The sequence below is a fragment of the Phoenix dactylifera genome, chromosome 11 (assembly GCF_009389715.1).
Source record: "Phoenix dactylifera cultivar Barhee BC4 chromosome 11, palm_55x_up_171113_PBpolish2nd_filt_p, whole genome shotgun sequence".
Lineage (NCBI taxonomy): Eukaryota > Viridiplantae > Streptophyta > Magnoliopsida > Arecales > Arecaceae > Phoenix > Phoenix dactylifera.
Window position 1 is genome coordinate 28,961,455 of NC_052402.1, and position 13,070 is coordinate 28,974,524.

Genomic DNA, 13,070 nt, shown 5'->3' on the forward strand with positions numbered 1-13,070 from the left:
CCTGCATGGTCCTTTCTTGTTCTTGATGAGTGCAATTATGGCAAATCCTCATCAGAGTTAGGTGATTGAGATGGGCCGTCATGTCAACCGATGATTAGGTTGAGTCGCTAAATTTCAATGTCTCGTGGGAGCTTAAACAGAAGATTTTTCTAGAGTCTTTAAAAAATTTCACTGCAACTGATTATACTAGCTTGGCTATGGTGGCCAATATTGGTCGGTACTAGTTGCAGTCGAGCATGGAATCAATGATCAAGATGAAAGCACAGCAAGTGGGTCGTAGTCAATTAGCAAGTTGACCGTGGGAACCATAGACTAATTGTTGCAAACCCATGAATTGCCTAACCAAACTACTACCTCATCTATTCATCAATCAGAATTTGTAATTTATTAAATAAATAAAAAGATACTAGAATATACTAAAGTAGACTAGTTAATTAATTTAATGCCTAAATGCAAAATTAGATATAAATTTTTTTGAAGGAAAAATTAGATATAAATTTTTGACAAGAACTATCGGTGGGTTGAATAGGAACAATCACCCATTATGATGAAATAGGAGTTCCACTACATTTGCATTATGGAATTAGTCCAATTTCAATCTCAAAATCAAGGTTGTAATGTCTTGTAGGTGGTTTTGCACACTGAGAAAATGAGTACTTAAAAATCTTCAGGAAAAATCATCTAGAAAGTTGGTGACAAGACCACTCTCTACTTGGCCCATTGGAGCTGAAAATACTTCATACGTTATTTATTTTTCTGAATGGAGTGTTGGTTCATATAACATGAAACCGTACCCTGATTGCTTGGAAGCCAATTAGAAAACTTCATATACGAGTTCTTGCCAAAGTTTATTTGGCACTATATCTTTAGTTGAGCTACCAATAATTGCATGCACCAATGTCCGTTGCCTTTAGGGTACAATCTGCTGCGAGAACTTTGAATCTGTCTAAATAATAACTTTTAGACTTAGCTTGAAGAGGGACCATACATTCATATCCCTGTACAACTCTCACAAAAGTGAGAGGGGAGGTTGGTCTACATTACTATTGCATAGTACTTTTTCTGGATCTACTGTCTCTCGAGTGAAAATGAAAGTGCCTTTACGTTAAACTTCTCAATGTCATTTGTAAGGAGTCTCTAACTTTTTCCCCTGGTACACATATCACCTCTTCTATTGCAAGTGATTCTCTTACGGTCTTGTTTAGAGTTGCTGGGATTCCTTCCATAATGTTGATATGCCCTCCTCGACGTTCACATCCATGTCATATCTATGCACCAAATCGTCCATGGCTCGGTTTATCACTATGTTATAGTCGAACAGTATGAATCCATAATTGTTAAAGATCCATTGGCCGAAAATAATGAATGCTGAAAATGAAGGGAAATGAATATACGTGAAGGAACCAAATTGGTTGGTACCATAATTGAGAGTACTTCAATTAAACCACCATATGCAAGTGAACAAAAATCTTTTAGTACATGCACCAGAGAAGATTATATGGAGCGGCCTACTTTTTTTGCCATATACCCTATCATATCTATCTTAAAGTAGAAATTGAAGAGTTAAAATGGAACAGAACTCCTCCTACTAATGAACTTCGTCCATCTCATGACTTCCACACACAAAAAAAAAAAAAAACTACATGAAGCATCATTTGTGAGGCCACCCTTCTGTATTGCTCTCTACTTCCTCGTCTAACCATCCTTCCCATTTCATCTGTTGGTGAGGTCTTCCTCCTCCTCTCGAAGTCCCTTTCTCTTCCTTTGAATCTTCTTCCTTGAGAACGCGTCCGTCCTAAATATGTATCACGTGGCCACAAATTATATACTAATGAATACCATATTTTGGAAACTATATATACATAGGTGGCAATTAGGTTGAGTTGGATCAGATACGAGTTGTGTTGGATACAAGATATAACAAAAAAATCTGCCAACCTAACCAGGTTAAAAATCCAAATTCGAACTTGACTATTTTATTAAAAATGTTGCCTAACCTGATATATAATAGGTTGATCAAGTTAAACGGTTAAATAGTTAAGCATTGCCACAATCTATATATCAATTTGCTTGGAAGTATGTATTGGGCCGTTGCTGGATGTATACAATAGAAATTCAAAGTATATATCATAAACCTATTGAGTGTGTATCACCTAAACATGTGTAGTGTATTGGTGAACACAAAATTTTAAAAATGATGTATTAATTTACCTAGATGCATATCGATTTGTCTGGAGGTGTGTATTGAGTCACTGCTAAGTCTGTATCAAAGAAGCTTAAAGTATGTATTAAAAATCTATCAAGTGTATATTACTTAGATATATACTGTGTACTGATGAACACGATGCTTTGAAAATTATGTATCAATTTGCTTGGATGTTTATTGATTTGCTTGGGATATATATTGGATCATTGCTGAATATGTATCAAAAAAGCTTAAAGTATGTATCAAAAATATGTCAAGTATATATCATCTAGATATGCATTATGTACTGGTAAACATAATGTTCTAGAAATCATATATTAATTTATCTAGAGATGTATATAGGTCATCGGATAACTAAGTTGCTAGATGTGTATCACCTCATCATGTACTATGTATTGCTAAACACGATCTATGGCCACGAGGAGGAAGGGACTCCATATATCAAAGATGGAGAAAGGGATTCAGGAAAGAGGAGGAAGGCCTCACAAATGGATGGAGAGGAAAGGATGACTTGACGAGAAAGAAGAGAGGGATATAGGTGAATGGCCTCATAAATGTTGCTTCACTATTTTCTTTTTTCAAGTTATGAGACGAATGGAGGCAAATGGCCTCACAGATGGTGCTTTATATATTTTCTTTTTTTTAAAGTCACAGGATAGGCAAACTCTATTAGTAGGAGGAGTTTGGTCCTACTTTGGGGTAAAAACTTGTGGATTTTTGTTCTATGGAAGTATGAGTTCAAGAGATGAAGCTTTAAGAACTTAAGATAACTTAAAAATAAATAAATAAATAAATAAACTAAAGATATTGGTCCATGCCTCACTGCCTACTAGGTGGCAATGGAGATTACATATTGTGGAACCATATCCCTTGCTGAGATGTTTCAAAGATAAGTTAATACAGAAAGCTTGGAGAAAGAATATTAAGTGTGATGTAGCCTTTCAATGCAATATCATGCATGTGGAATTAATAATAATGTAGTATAAGAAGATGGTAAACTAGGTTAGTGGTGACCTTTAAAAGGTAAAATTAAAGGTTGCTATGAATGGAATTTGAAAGTTCTTAGGTAAAAGGAAAGAACCCCCTCCTTTTAAGTTGGAGGAATCACATGTACTAATATATATTAGTTTCATGTTGTTGGGTGTGATGAACATGAAGATGGGGCATCAAGAGGTATGGACTCCTAAAGGTAGAAACTGATGTAGGTGGTTAATTATTTATACATATACTACTACGATTTATTTATTTTGTTTTTAGACCAAAATCACTTGTTTGATCTTTCCAGTTGTTTGTTTTAGTATTGAGATTCATACTATCCATAATCCATATGAGGGTGTTTAATTATACATAGTGTTGGGTACCAGGCTAAATCTACCTTTACATTGCCGTGCTGTCGTCCGACATATAGAGCGTGTATCACATAAACAAACTTCATAAGCACCCCTTAGTAAGGTTGTCCCCCAACCTTTATAATGGAAACGATTGATGCTATAAACCCATTATAATTTTTTTCTTCTCTCTTAGGCAAATGATTTGGAGTCACTACCGGTATTGATTTGCGGACTTTACCAGCGATCCTTTGCAATTCACCATGACCGACAATCCTAAGTACTGGTCAAGTACTGATCAAAGTAACTACTACTAATTCAATATGTTGTAATCCTGTTGGTGTAGTTTCTACAACACTTTAGTTGGTGGATACTGAGGGCTCTATTGAATAATCTTTAGCCATTATCTCCTGATAAGCCAATGTTCCTAATTCAAGTTCTTCATGAAGTGTAATACTTCCACATAAAATCGATTCACCCTTCAAGAAGATGGAATTGGTTTCCTCTTCCACAACATATGCCGGAATGCACTAGGGTTGAATGTATTCGCTTTCAACTACGGAAATAAGTTTTCAACTCATTCCACTATCAATGCCGATATTGCATACCTCTCCAAAAGTGGCATTAACATAGTAGCCATTTTTTCTACAGCTGTTTACAATAGTTCCTTTTGCAACGATATAATGGCAGCTACGCTGTGTCTTACTAGATTCGATGTGACAATGGCTACATAAGGTCCCATCGAGCATGCTATAATGTTTGTTGGCAGTCTTTCCATCCTACCTGATGTGCCTCAGGATCCATTGGTGGAGTCTCAATTAGGTTTCTAGAAGAGAGTGGTGACTAGCCAAATAGCATAAGTAGATATGTGTGGGTGTGCCACCGGCATTAGATAGAGACAGCATGGATTCAGGTGCATTAACCTTTAAGAACTTTTACCACTATCATGCTACCATTCAAAAAAAATGGATGTGGATAGAGATAAAGGTGTAGCACTGAGTCATAGTAATAGAAAAATAAGTTAAGTTATAGTTACTTCTAAAGGTAGAAACTTCGGTAAACTATGATAAGATAAAATGCATCAAGGGTTCTTTATAAAGCACCATTTCTACTTATTTATACGAATAGATAATCATTTCATATTCTGATAGTTGCTATAGTATCTTATACTAGTAGATAATAACTACACATTCTGATAGTTGCTAGCATGTATGGCCTTTACTTCTGATGGTTTTGATAACTAATGACAGTTATCATCTACTATGCATGTTCATCAACTCAGTTGCTCTACACCAACTATCAGACCGATAATCATATCTTATTAGTCATAACTTATAATAATTACAATAATTATCTCTTTTATTTTAACCTATAATGCAATTCTTGTACTTGAAAATATCTTTAAATTGTTTCAGTCATTTCACCTGCGTGAATCAGTTCAGTGAAGTAAGATTAAGTTAAGGCTTTTCCAAGCCTTGCCGATAGGCGGCTCATGGCTCGCTCAGTTCGCTCGTCTATTCCAATATATTATGGTTAATCACAGCTAGGTCCTAAGTCTTTGGTATGCTTATCAACATTATGATCGAACCCTTCTCCTTGAACTTATACCTTCTTGCTTGGTGAAATTTATGGATGAACTTTTATCGAGTTTACGAAGAGTCATGTGGCCGTCATTTACTCTAATTCCTTCAAACGTGATCCATGTAGTGCTTACTTATATCTTCCGACTAAGTTGTCCAGATGTGGTGTTAACAAAGCTCAAAAAAATAACCTTTCCTCGTGTAGCTATTATAATCCAAGTTAACCAAATGCTTCTTGGCCTCAAAAATATGACATTAGATGGAGATTGCTAAAATTAAGCTTCTTAAAGGACAATTTTTAAGGCCTATTTTGATTTGACCTACCTAAACCTACTTCACATGACCCAAAATGATAATGCAGATAACTTATCATTTATGATGCAAAGAATCAATCTAATTGAACTTACCCAAATTAGACCTTATCATTTAGTTAACCAAACTTGTTTTGAATATTCGATTGACTTTCTCTTCTCTAATATTTTAAGGTTTTAGAGGATTTTTAAAAATAGGATGGTATATTGCCATTATTCATTTAATTGATGTAGGTAAGGCATAGAGAAGAGATGTGATGCATGTCAAAATTAACTCGGTTCAACTTTTGAAGGCAAAGAGATATTGGAAGTTTTCATTGTACAAAGTTTAAGAGGTCAAGACTTAGTATGTTGAATTATTAGATAAGTTAATATATAATCATTTGATGGGAGGCAAAATGGATCATCCTACTCCAACGTGGAACCACCCAATTCCTGCCGAGCAGACCTCAGAGCCGAGCAGGCCAGGCCTCGGTCCTGCTAAGAGCCAGGCCAACCTCGGACCCCGCCGAAGGCTGAGCCGACCTTGGCTAGAGGCTAGGCCAACCTCGGACCCCGCCGAAGAACAAGCTGACCTCGACCCGAGGCCGAGTCGACCTCGCCCCTTACCTCCATGATTCACGCCGCCTCCAGTTAATGGCCAGCTGATCATAGCTCGGCCCGAGACTTTAGATAATGCCCAAAACCCTCATCCTATAAAAAGGGGGTAGGAAAAGGTCCAAAGAAAACCATTAAAAAAGCAATCCAAAGCAATTCAAAATACTCAGAAACCTCTCCAAAAACTCTGCTAATTTAACCATCGGAGGGTCCTCGCCGGAATCCCCGACCAAGACTTTGTGTAGGTACACTGGAGTGCAGGAGGTGGCTCCCTTTCTCCGTCCCGATCAGCGGCTTCTCGTATTCCTCCGGCGTGGTCACCCTCATGCCAAATTTCAACCACAACATCTGGCGCTAGGGAAAGGGTCTGAGTTGTGATCATGAGGTTGAGGAGTCGAGGAGCTTCTAATACATCGAGGCGTTGAGCACCAACTCCCAGCAACTCGCTTCAAAGCCCACCTTTTGCGGCACCGGCGGATCAAACTCCTCAGGTCCAGCCAGAGCAGTTTAATCTACTCGTCCAACAATGCCAAACACTCACCGTGGTCGTTCAAGGCCTGCAGTAGGTAGGAGCCCAGCCTGCACCCCCTCCATGCAGGCGCGAGTCCTTAGAACAGTGCTTGCGATGTCATTCTCCTGCCAAGCAGTGCACAATGGCTGACGAAAGGGAGTGTCGCCACTACCGAAGCTCCCACCAAGCTCGATCCTTAAGCCAGGAGGGCTTGTCGCACAGCCATCACCCTGGAGCCTGCGCTGAAGTCTGATGTCCCAAGCACGGAAACAACCATCGGAGGCGGGGTCGACCCCAGCTGAGTTACAACAGGAGCCCCGCCCATCGCCGAGCTCGATAGAAAAGTCGAGGTGTTGGAGCGACAGATCGAGGTGCTCCGAGACCAAGGCCAGAAGCGCAACGCCGATCTCGAATTCACAACCGATTCTCCATTTGCTCGATGAATTGTTGATAAGCCGATCCTCTTGAGGTTCAAGATGCCGCAAATTGAGCCGTATGATGGCTCGTCCGACCTCTTAGATCATTTGGAAAGCTACAAAACCCTTATGACACTCCAAGGGGCCACAGACGCCCTACTCTACAGGGCCTTCCCAGCAACTCGTCGCAAGGTAGCTTGCCTTTGGTTTATCGGACTAAAGCCTAGCTCGGTTCTGTCTTCTGAGTAGCTGGGCAAGCAATTTGCAACTCATTTTGCTGCTAGCCGGCGTCAGCGCCGGACCTCAGATTTCCTCCTTGACATCAAACAAAAGAAGGGAGAATCTTTAAAAGACTATATTGATCGTTTCACCTTGGCTATATGGGAGGTTCGCGATTTCGACTAGTCTTTCGCCGTGTCAGCATTGAAGACTGGTGCTCGGTCCTACAAGTTTCTATTCTCCATCGAGAAGAACTTCCCTACCATCTTTGCAGAGATGCTGACCCAAGCTTGTATGCCAAGGCTAAGGAAGCTATGGCCTCGCGGCGGGAGGCGGCCGAACGGCCTTTCTAAATGCAGAAAAAGCGTCATGAGGAGCATGGCCGACCAAAGAGTAGATTCCTCCGGCGCGAGAAAAATCCTCCTCGGCCCAAGAGCCCGGCTCGCCCAAGGTCCTCCCTCCAGAAGTTTGGAAAATATATTTTCCTCACATCCACCTGAGCAGAGATCCTCATGGAGATCGAGGGCTAAAGTTGGCGAAAGAGCTCAACGTCCGCCGCTTGAAGGTCTTCAGCGACTCCCAGCTGGTGATGAGCCAAGTCTTGAGGGAGTCGTCAATGATGAAATACCTCCAAAAGGTATGGGACATCACTTCAGCTTTAAACAACTTCGATATTCAGCACATTCCTAGGTCAAAGAATGTGAGGGTCGACCTGCTGTCAAAGCTAGCGACGTACAGTTCGGACGAGCTCCCGAAGACCACTTTCCTTAAGTACCCGAAGGCACCAAGCATAGAAGATCCTGAACCAGTCCTATGCAAAGAAATCGAACCGAGCTAGATGAAGCTCTCTTATTAACTTCCTACAAAATGGAGCCCTCCCTGCGGATAAGCTTGAAGCTCGACGAATTGAGCGCCAAGCGACTCGGTACCTCATGTACGGGGGCAAGTTATACTACCAGTCGTTCGCATCGCCACTCCTCAGATGTCTCCGCCCCTCAGAGGCCGACTACGCGATAAGGAAAGTGCACGAAGGAAACTGCAAAAGCCATCAAGGATGCAAGGATGCCTCAGCCTGAGCTTGGGGCGCCCTGCAGTGTCGACCATGAGCCGAAGAGACTTCCTTGACCGCAGGCAATGACACCCAGGCCCGATCTCGGAGCACCCTGCAGTGTCGACCACCAGCAGAAGAAGCCCTCTCGACCCGAAAAATGACATCCCGGCCCGAGCTTGGGGCGCCTTGCAGTGTCGACCGTGAGCTGAAGAGACTTCCTCGACCGCAGGCAATGACGCCTCGACCTGAGCACGGGGTGCCCTGCAGTGTCGACCGTGAGCTGAAGAAGCTCCGTCGACCGCAGGAAATGACGCCCGCCTGAGCTCGGAGTGCCCTGCAGTGTCGACCGCGATCCGAAGAGGCTCCCTCGACCGCAGACAATGACGCCCCGACCCGAGCTTGGGGCGCCCTGCAATGTCGACCGCGAGCTAAAGAGGCTCCCTCGACTGCAGGCAATGATGCTTCGGTTCGAGCTCGGAGCGCCCTGCAGTGTCGATCACGAGCCGAAGAGGCTCCCTCGACTGCAGGCATGGCGCTCTGGTCCGAGCTCGAGGCACCCTGCAATGTCGACAGCGAGTCGAAGAGGCTCCCTCCACCGCAAGCAATGATGCCCTGGCCTGAGCTCGGGGCACCTTGCAGTGTCAACCGTGAGCCGAAGAGGCTCTCTCGACCGTAGAAACATGCAATGCCGCTCCGGCCCGAGCTTGAGGTGCCCTGCAGTGTCGACCACGAGCCGAAGAGGCTCCCTTAACTGCAAGAACATGCAACGAGGCTCCGGCCCGAGCTCGGAGCGCCCTGCTGCACCGACCGCGAGCCAAAGAGGCTCCCTCGACCTCAAAAAAAATTTGAGGGTGCCTTGACCTTAGTTCGAGCGCCCAAGTTAAAGCCTAAAAAGATCTACAAGACTAAAAGGCATCAAAACTCATGACGACCTTCTACCTCAAAGATACCCTAGCGAACTACAGTGCTAAAGTTAAACATGGTCCCAACCTCAGGTTTCAGGTAAAGGTCCAAAGCATACCTGATGTCCGATCTCGGTGCCTGAAGTGCACCAGCGGACGATCTCGAAAACAGTGAGCTCTTCATCAACTTTGCAAGACTATGTATCTTACCATCAGGTAACACCTCAAAAGGGAGCGTGCACACAATGCATTGAAGAGCTCCCTCAACCACTTTTGCTTTTAATGACGTGGCAACTTAAACCATCCAAGCTCGGCTCGGGAAGCTCAGCTTGAAGCTGTTAGCTCCAATAATACGCGAGGTGCACCCCACTCGGCTCATACACCTTCACGAACATTTGACCGTAGCATAGGACGATCGATAACTTGGCTACTTTTTTCGCTCGAGCCAAAGAACGACTCGAACTTGAAAGTCGGGGGGCAAATGATGGGAGGCGAAATGGATCGTCCTACTCCAGTGTGGAACCACCCAATTCTTGTCGAGCAGATCTCAGAGTCGAACAAGCCAGGCCTTGGTTCTGCTAAGAGCCAGGCCGACCTCGGACCCCGCCGAAGGCCGAGCCGACCTCGGCCTGAGGCCGAGCCGACCTTGCCCTTATCAACCTTGATCCCGTCAAAGATCCCGCAAGTCCTCAGATTCCATATTTAAACAAATCTGGAAAGATATTTCTCGAATCCTCTGCCCGTTGGATTGACCTCTGTGATTCACGCCGCCCCCAGCTGATCACAGCTCGGCCTAAGACTTTATATAACGGCCAAGACCCTCACCCTATAAAATGGGATAGGGGAAGGCCCAAAAAAAGCCATTAAAAAAGCAATTCAAAACACTCAGAAACTTTTCCAAAAACTCTGCTATATTGACCATCGGAGAGCTCTCGCCGGAATCCCTAGCCAAGATGTTGTGCAGGTACACCGAAGCGCAGGAGGTGGCTCCCTTTCTCTGTCCTAGCCGGCGGCTTCTCGGATTCCTCCGGCGTGGTCACCCTCAAGCCAAATTTCAACCACAACGATATAATCATTTAATATTAAGTACTATCAAGAAGGGGGGTGAATAAAAATAACTCAGTGTTCATATAGATTTTAACTCATGCATCTGAGAAGCATCTTTTCACAAGTGAGGTGATAAGAAAATGCCGTAGCATATGGTCTCGTGGAGAGCTAAAGCAGCGCCGATCCTCTATTACCCCATCGCTGTTAGCATCTATGTTACATGTCTACTAGTCCATGTATTCTCGAGGAGTTCCACATCTTCCCATGCCCGAACTAGACAAACAGAGGCCTTTATTCCATTAGGTTTGATTCATTGGCAGAACGTAAAATAGAGCTCACTCTACTCCACTCACCCTCCTCGGCCCTTCCACCACCTAGAGGAGGCACCCATGGAAAAAATTAGAGATGGCACTGTTTAAATGTTTAACCTATTTAGCTTGATTCAACTCATTATAAGCCAATTTGCGTTGCCTGTTTAATAAAATAATTAGCATGAATTTTTGACCTATTTAACAAGCAGTTTAAGTTCGGATTGATAAATTTTTATATATCTTATATCTGATCGGACCTAACCTGTTTGTCATACCTAAAAAGAAAAAAAAGTGTTGCCAAAAATCTGCCCTGCTTGTGCACTTTCTTTCATCTCTAATCTCTCTCTCTCTCTCGCTCGCTCTCCTCCGCCTGCATTTTTTCACTTCTCGTTTGGGAACCTGCAATCATGAAATCACTCATGTCGCCCTATCTGATTTTTTTTTTTTTTTTAGTGAAATCCTCTCTCTTCCTCCTCCCGCCCTCAAATCTACCGAAAATTCTGCATTTTTCCACTTTTCGCTCGTGAACCAGCAATCATAAAATCACTCATATTGCCAAATTGGTTTTTTTGTTCCCTAAAATGTAGCCAAATTGATTTAATAGCGTGTGGTAAGAGTTAGCTGCTCCAGTGAGCCTTCTTTTTCCATAGAGACGTGGCAGAGGATCATGATGGAGAGAATGTCTTGTTAGCGCTCTTTCCAGCATGCAAAACAGATCCCCAAGCCAAAGATAGCTGGAGAACAGTTGGAGAGGCTTTGGACCAATGGAAAATGGGTGATATATATTATTGTAACTAAATTTTCGTATTATTTCTTTCATCTTTTTACCAATAAAAGAGAACCATACGACTATACAAAAATTTCCATTATTACTCTGAGCAGCAGATGAGCCAATATGGATTTCAAATTTGCCAATCCGAACCTAATTTATTTGTTAAATAGATCAAAAATTCAAAATCATATCTGACTGCTTTATTAAATAATTAAGCAGATCCAATCCATTAAGATTTGATAAATATATCAGATCAGATTAAATAAGTTAAATAAATTTTAAATAATTTAAATAAGTCTAAAGCAAGCCTCAAGCAAGTTGAATCATAACCATGTCAAAATGACGTAAGTGCTAAATGGATCAAAATAATTAAACGGGACTCTCAAATCTTAACAACATCTATATAATGGACGGGACAACTTAGATTGGTTGTAGATTAGGTTAGCAGGTTCGATCATAAATTAGTACTTTTAATTATAACTAGTTATTAATCTTTCAGTGATAGCCTAGTCAAAAAAAAAAAAAAAATCTGATTAATTTAATAAAAATATATTATAACAAATTAAAGAATAAATTTCAAGATTAGTTCAACAATAATGTGTTCCCACATATATAAAAGGAGCTTACCGGACTCGTTTTCTTGATTTTTGTAAGTTCCCAGGAATTTGCAGTTCCACGGGCCTGGCCGGTCGGTACACGTGTGGGGTCAACTGCAACTTGCGTGGGAATCGAACCTACTCCTGTGGGAGATATTGGTGGGTCCCGCCGGTGGATGTGGATGACACGCAATTCGCGAGTTGCGTGAGCGTAGTGGGGCCCACCATCTTGGCAAGTCCCGAAAGGCATTTGTCCGTTTGTGTTGGCCTTTTCCTCTCACCTTTTCTTAATCGCCCGTATCTTTCCGTGTCCTGGTTTTATTGGTGGGGGAGAGAGAGATTCGGGAAGAGATAGCAAGGGGAAAAAAGGTACCCGAAATCTTTCTCATCCGCTCCTTTGCGCTCGCTCATTAACTCCACATGGCCCCTCAGTGCGGAAAACAGAGCCCCCTTGTCCCCGCGTTTCCATTGCGATCACATATCATATTATGCTCCATGCTCCAAGTCTTTTCCCAACATTGCCAGTACAGGACTGGGAAGATCTATTAAATTATGCAGAACAAAATACTAGGTGTTGAATACAACTACAAAAACTGATGTCTTTTTTGTATTCCTTAGTTAATTAGAAGAAATTCCGTGCATGCCTTGTCTTCTCCTGGGTCTCTCCTTTGCCACTTTCTCAAAAGCCACATATACAGCCCTTGTGAGAATATTCGCATGGTATAATCACAACAAGGTTGCATGAGGATGAAATGAAGAAATTTTGGGAATTGATTTGGTCTGGATGTAATTCAAAGTGGCTACTAGGATTTGTGAAGCCCTTTTAAAGCGCCAAATCAAGCTAGCCTCACTTGCTAAAATCAAGCTATGGCCTGGTGGTTGCACCTCTCATCAGCGTTGCCAACTATTTCGTATAGATAATTCTAATAGGTGCAGCATTGCCAGTAAAATAGATACGGCTAGAGGTTTGGATTGGAGTATGATTAAATTGAGATTAATTGTGATATTTCACTTTAAGCAAGTATAAGAGAATGGGTTTGGGTAATGGTTCTAATATCCTGGTTTGGACCAGCCGACTGACTAAGGCCACATCATTATGCTAACAAAACATGACTTTAGCCCCGGACAAGTTTACATGATTCTTGAGCAGTTTAGATTAAAATTTGAGCAAGGTTTGCTTGATTGAATCAGTGCACAACCGCATATTTACTTGCATAAAAACC